This window comes from Cibotium barometz, chromosome 58 (assembly GCF_041138505.1).
Source record: "Cibotium barometz isolate CiBa-2024 chromosome 58, ASM4113850v1, whole genome shotgun sequence".
Classification (NCBI taxonomy): domain Eukaryota; kingdom Viridiplantae; phylum Streptophyta; class Polypodiopsida; order Cyatheales; family Cibotiaceae; genus Cibotium; species Cibotium barometz.
The window spans coordinates 24,156,689-24,163,022 of NC_141103.1; the positions used below are offsets into that span (position 1 = coordinate 24,156,689).

Below are 6,334 nucleotides of genomic sequence, written 5' to 3' on the forward strand. Positions count from 1 at the left end.
TGTCATGATTTATCTTCTAAGTCATGTGATTTAGAGAAAATCACATCATGATTTATCTTCTAAGTGATGTGATTTATTTTCTAAGTGATGTGATTTATTTTCTAAGTGATGTGATTTAGCAAAAATCACGTCACTTAGAAGTTCTAGACATGGTGGATGTTTCATGCCAAGCTCCTTACTTTGTGAGCCTTTGGCTTGAAAACTACTATTATATAATTATTTATCTTGAACTCAATCATCAATGCCCAAAGTGAGATGGATTATATTGCAAAGAAGCAAGCTCTCCCTTCCTCCCCCCCCCCCCCTCTCTCTCTCTCTCTCTCTCTCTCTCTCTCTCTCTCTCTACGTTGGGTTATTTCTCTATGCCATCTCTCTCTCTCAAGCATCGCTTCTGGCTCTCTCTCTCAAGCATTGCCTCTGGCTCTACACACCTCTGAATCAGGCACTTTTCTATACAGCACACTGCTATTCACAGTACCTACAAGAGCAAATGCCAAGTGCTGCCAAGTGCAGAGTGCATGGTGGACAAGTGTATGCAAAGTGTGTAGATATTGGTTGGAAGTGTTGTGTGCGTAGGTACAAAGTGTGTAGGCATGCAAAACTAAAAGCGAAAAGTGTGTAGGTTCAAGCCGTGAGCTTTTATGTATACATAGTGTTGGGTTTGGTCCTGAGAGCAAACTATTGCAGCATTTAAGAGGTTCTATTCTAGTGATTCCAGCTGAATGCATGTATGCATCGTGTGGGCTTCTGAGAAATGGATACTTCGTGCAATGTTGATGACCAGGGTGTCTGCCAAACACCGCCTAAAGCACAGCTCATTTTTTGTAGAAGAATGAGGGAAAGTACACCTTCCCCGCGCTCATCTAGGGTGGGGAAAATGTATAGAACCAAAGACAATTCTATGTATGAAAAAGTACAGATTATGATCAAGGCGGAATTGAACAACATGCGACTAGATTTGGAAAAGGAAATGTATGAGGCTATGGAAGCTTGGAAGAACGACATGTATGCATGCATGAGGAAGGAGTTGCATAAGGAAATACTAACGAAATTGTGGGCTGAGATGTATACGGCACTGAAAGGGGAAATGCAGGCCCTCTTGAGAACAGAGGTGAATGTAATGGAAATTGCGGTGTATAAAAAAGTTAGTGATGCAATGGCTGAGGTCGAATCCTGGAAAACTAAGATGGAGAAACGCATAACAGATAAAGATGTCTTGATCAAGGAACTCCAAGGATAACTTTTGGCATGCAACAAACAACTAGAAGGGCAAAAGGGGTCGGTAACACCCCAACTTGCTGATGAAATTAAGGAGTTGAAAACACACATTGAGAAAGAGATCAGATCCTTTGCTGAGGTGACAAAGCAAACAAAAGCACATGTTGAAGAGAATACCAAATGGATTGATGTAGTGAAGAAACACAAGGGTGCGTCAGTTGATAAAGTCGAGGTAATGAATGCCACTCTGGAGGAGGAGGCTAAGAGACGTGCTAGGGCCTTACATGTGCGAGTTACTGGATGGAATGAGAAAAGCTCCCCCAAAGAGGATGCAAAAGATCTTGGCACTAAAATGGGAGTATCTGAGCTCCCCATAGTCGATGCTTGGAGAGTGGGCAAGGATGCCACAATGGCACGGGCATTGATCTTGAAGTTCCCATACATGGGATCGAAGAGGGTCTTCTTATAAAAAAGGATGGCTCTCAAGGGAGAGAAGATTTATCTGGATGAGGATCTAACACCAACACAAGTAGCACACAAAAAAGAGCATATGCCTCGGGTATATGAAGCACGGAAGGAAGGGAAGTGGGCAATGTACAGGGACGGTAGGGTGATTATTACAGAGCACCGATCCACATGACGGTGCACGGCCCATGGGACCCTAAAGATGACAGTATGGAATTGTAATGGATCTCTATGTCTAGATGTAGGATACTTTGAAGACACATTCAGAGATAGAGACATTGTCTTCTATACAGAGACCCATCAGTGTGTGCAGGTAGTCGTCTCGCGATAGTGCGCGGATATACATGGGAGTCGGTTTATCGCCCCCACCCATGTACACCACGTAGTACTAGTGGATTAGAGTCCGCACAGACAGGCTACAGGACATATACATTAACGTATGCTATTTTCCTCCTGCCTACACTCGAGATATGCATAGCATGGTGAGTCACCTTATTTGCCATTGTATGAGGACATCATACGCTTTGCTAACTTGGGAGACATTCTTTTGGTGGGAGACTTCAATGCTCATACGAGCAATGAGCAATCAACACTTTATGACACAGAGGAGCCTTTATATAGAGAGCTTGAAGCAAATGAAGTGGGCATAGAGGACATCATAGGATATGGGTGAGTTCACAGAGTATGGGTTGCTCATGAGCAATCAACACTTTATGACACAGAGGAGCCTTTATATAGAGAGCTTGAAGCAGATGAAGTGGGCATAGAGGACATCATAGGATATGGGTGAGTTCACAGAGTATGGGACACATCTCTTGGCTTTGGGGAGTGCTCATGGGTTGCTTATTTATAATGGTTGGTCACGATGGCCCGGTTCGGGTACTTTTACATGCTGGAATAACAAGAAGGGTGCTAGTATAGTGGACTATTTGATGGGATCCCCTAATTTGATGCCAGATATCCAGAGTTTCTATATTTGACAGGCCGATTGGGATGGCGACAGATCATACATACTTATGCTTCACAGTGGTATGCAGGAACCAAAGACGGTTATCGCCACCTCGCCACCCTAGATACCATTTTACACGAGATTGGCTTTTGGGAGTGCTCATGGGTTGCTTATTTATAATGGTTTTTTACATGCTTGAATAACAAGAAGGGCGCTAGTACAGTGGACTACTTGATGGGATCCCCTACTTTGATGCCAGATATCCAGAGTTTCTATATTTATGATAGGCCGATTAGGATGGCGGCAGATCATACATACTGCTTCATAGTGGTATGCAGGAACCAAAGACGGTTATCGCCATTACCTCTCTCTCGTCTCGTATCGCCATTACCTCTCTCTCGTCTCGCCACCCTAGATACCATTTTACACAAGAGACTGCTGGAGTTTATTGCAGTGCAGTATACGATGGCCTTTTCACTCTTGACCCCCAGATAGCCCTTTAGAGGAGCTTACGAGAGGCTTTACAGAGGTACTACATACCTCGGCAGCATATGCTTTCTCATATACTATAGCTGCCTCTAAGCCCTTGAGCAGTACTATTCCGCAGAATAGCTGGTATGATGAAGAATGCCGAGAGACATGAGCTCAGTATACAGAGATAGGTCACCCTTGGGGCACGTACACACAGACAGGCCAGGACGCTCTTCTGACGCTTTGTGCGAAAGAAGAAGCGAGACTACCTGGCAAAGCTTGAGGCAGAGTTGTACCAATTATTCTTGAGTCAGGATAGTAAGAGGGCTTGGAAAATGTTCCAGGAGAGGCAGCCACCTACCAATCAAGGCACCTAAGACTTGGCACGAGTATACGATGTCCCTATATGATGTACCTAGATAGCCTCCCATTTCGCGCCCGCCATCACCTCGACTGGATCATTGCCTTTTCTTCACTTTGCGGGATGGTGCTAGATGCGATTGATAGACTACACATAGGGAGGGTGCAAGATCATGAAGGTCTAGCAGAGCTGAACATTTCTCATATGCACGGGATACTCTGGCACCGATCCTTGTACACATGTTTAATAGAGCTACATGTGAAGTTTTCCTAGCTAGTTAGACAGATAACACTATTGTGCCGTTGCTTAAGAGCAGGGATCCCATGATGCCTAATAACTATCATACAATCATGATTGGCCATTATCTAGCTAAGATATACGGATCCATCTTGGAGCATGAGATGAGCCAGTGGGTAGAGAGGCAGGGACATAGAGCAACTAGACAGGCTGGTTTTAGGAGGGGATACACCACACTAGATCATATACTCACCCTCAGAGCTCTTATTGAGAGGAGGAACGAGCACGAGGACGAAGGATATATTGTTGTTTTGTGGACTTCCGCAAAGCATTTGATACGGTACCACGTGCCAGGCTTATGAGGAGACTACAGGATATTGGTGTCCCTGAAAGGAGATACAGTTGGGAGTATACACTTTGTATGAGTCAGTGATAGTAGGTAGAGTATGTGCCCCACGGGGCTTGTCACATGCAGTGAATAGTACTATTGGGGTGAAGCAGGGCTGCCTGCTTTCAACCACACTCTTTGGGCTATACATTAATGAGGTCTCAGACTATGTGAATAGATTGGGTGGCCCAGGGGGCACCCAGGGGGGGCAAGCCTAGCTGGGGTGTTGATACCCATCCTACTATATGTAGATGACATTGTGCTTATCTCAGACACTCCTGAGGACTACAGAGATACTTGGATGCATTGTAGTCTTTTTGTGTGGACAAAGATCTCACAATGAACCTTGGTAAAACTAAGGTTATGACATTTAATACCACACAAGCATGGGTGACTAGAACATAGACGCAATTTACGTTTAGAGGAGAGCCAGTTGAGTATGTCAGATCCTATGTGTACCTGGGGGTGACCTTCAGAGGGCCGCGGTTTTCTATGAGGGAGGCAACAGAGGCTAGACTAGCACGAGGAATTGCAGCTTTGGGGGCACTTGAGAGACATTGCGTAGACATACAGTTTCAGGAGCCACGCACAAAATTATGGCTATTTGACACTCTGGTTACACCAACACTTCTCTATGGGAGCGGAGATATGGGGGCCTAGTCTTTTCCATAAGAGGAGGGAGCCATTGGCAGGACAGGATGGACGAGAGAGAGACTATTACAATGGATGGCAACATATGGAGAGGCCATTAGTAGTGATGATGATTGCACGCATGATTCGGAGCAAGTCATCCGTACCACATGAGATCGTCAGGGCGGCAGAGATGGGGGTTGCCCCAGTGGTTACTGAGGCTTTGTTCCATGCAGTTACTTTTCTCCATAGAATATGGGAGCTCCCTCAGCAAAAATACCCTCGCCTAGCACTCACTTCCTCCAAACAACTTGCAGATGAGGGAGACACCCATTGTTGGTATGCCCAGATGCGCACATGGCTGGCCTTGCATGGCATGAGTATTGATGCACTCCCGCCTTTTGCTTACAGCTTGGACTGCCCGTTCTTAGATCTCAGCCATTCAGAGCTGAATTGGGTGATCGGGATGGACATTGTGAGACTAGATGCAAATAGGGCATGGGTCAGGCCCCCGCAGCCATTGGGCACGAAAATGGCACACTACCATAGTCATTTTCTACACCTCTCTTCGGACGGGTTTATTATACGCCATGCTTACATGGACACACACCTCTCACATGGTATTCGGAGTGCTATTGGATAGATTCGCACCTCTTCACACCGGCTAAGGATAGAGACAGGTCGATATGAGGATATATCACTAGAGGACCGCATATGCCAGCTTTGCCATATCAGGAGGTGGAGTCAGAGGAACACTATATATGTCATTGTACTATCTACTATGAGATCCGAGGGAGGTACCACTGCCTCTTAAGTGAAGGCTTTGGACCTTTGCATCGGATCATGGACTTTGAGGACCAAAGGGGCTCTTCATACTTGAGCTTAGACGCCACAGAGAGAGCCTATTGAGGGACAGGAGGGCAGTGGGACTAGAGCTGCGTAGACAGAGAGCCCTCACAGATTTTTTCAGAGCTAGCACTGTAACCCCACCAGCCTCTACTCCCCCATCTACAGGCCTACCTGGAAGACCATCCTCCAGAGGAGTCACCCTGGACAGAGCCATTGCCATCTATAGAGCGAAATGCCCACGACCACGAGGATCGCATCCACGACTCCCTCACCATCGGTAGATTCGAGCCATCATTGCCCGCCATCGGAGGAGTTTACTGTGACAATTCAGCGGTTCAGCTTTTAGCTCTTAGCTCTCTTAGGATGTTACTATTTTCATTCTTTCTTTCAGATTTGTTATTATGATGAGACATCATCATCATTAGTTGTACCTTGTTTTGGTTTCATGGGTCATTTTGGCGTTTAGGAGACGTTAATATATATTTCTCTCTCTCTCTCTCTCTCTCTCTCTCTCTCTCTCTCTCTCTCTCTCTCTCTCTCTCTCTCTTGTTGAGATATCGAGCTCGTCTAGTGAGGCGGTGGACACTGATGACCCGCCTGGGGGATAGGCCCCACACTTACACCACTAGCATGGTTGGTGAGATCTTGGGTGATATGCGGCCAGTGGGATGACAGGCTGTGTGACAGCCATTCTAGAGACTGGTATAGCTATAGCGCCAGCTCATTTAGTTGTGTTCACACTATAGAGAACCCTTATATGTATTTG

At 46.0% G+C, this 6,334-nt stretch overlaps 1 pseudogene; it reads left to right on the top strand.

Annotated features, from left to right (window-relative positions):
- The first annotated feature begins 754 nt into the window (after positions 1-754).
- Positions 755-5,849, top strand: LOC147606052 (uncharacterized; annotated as a pseudogene).
- Positions 5,850-6,334: the final 485 nt, after the last annotated feature.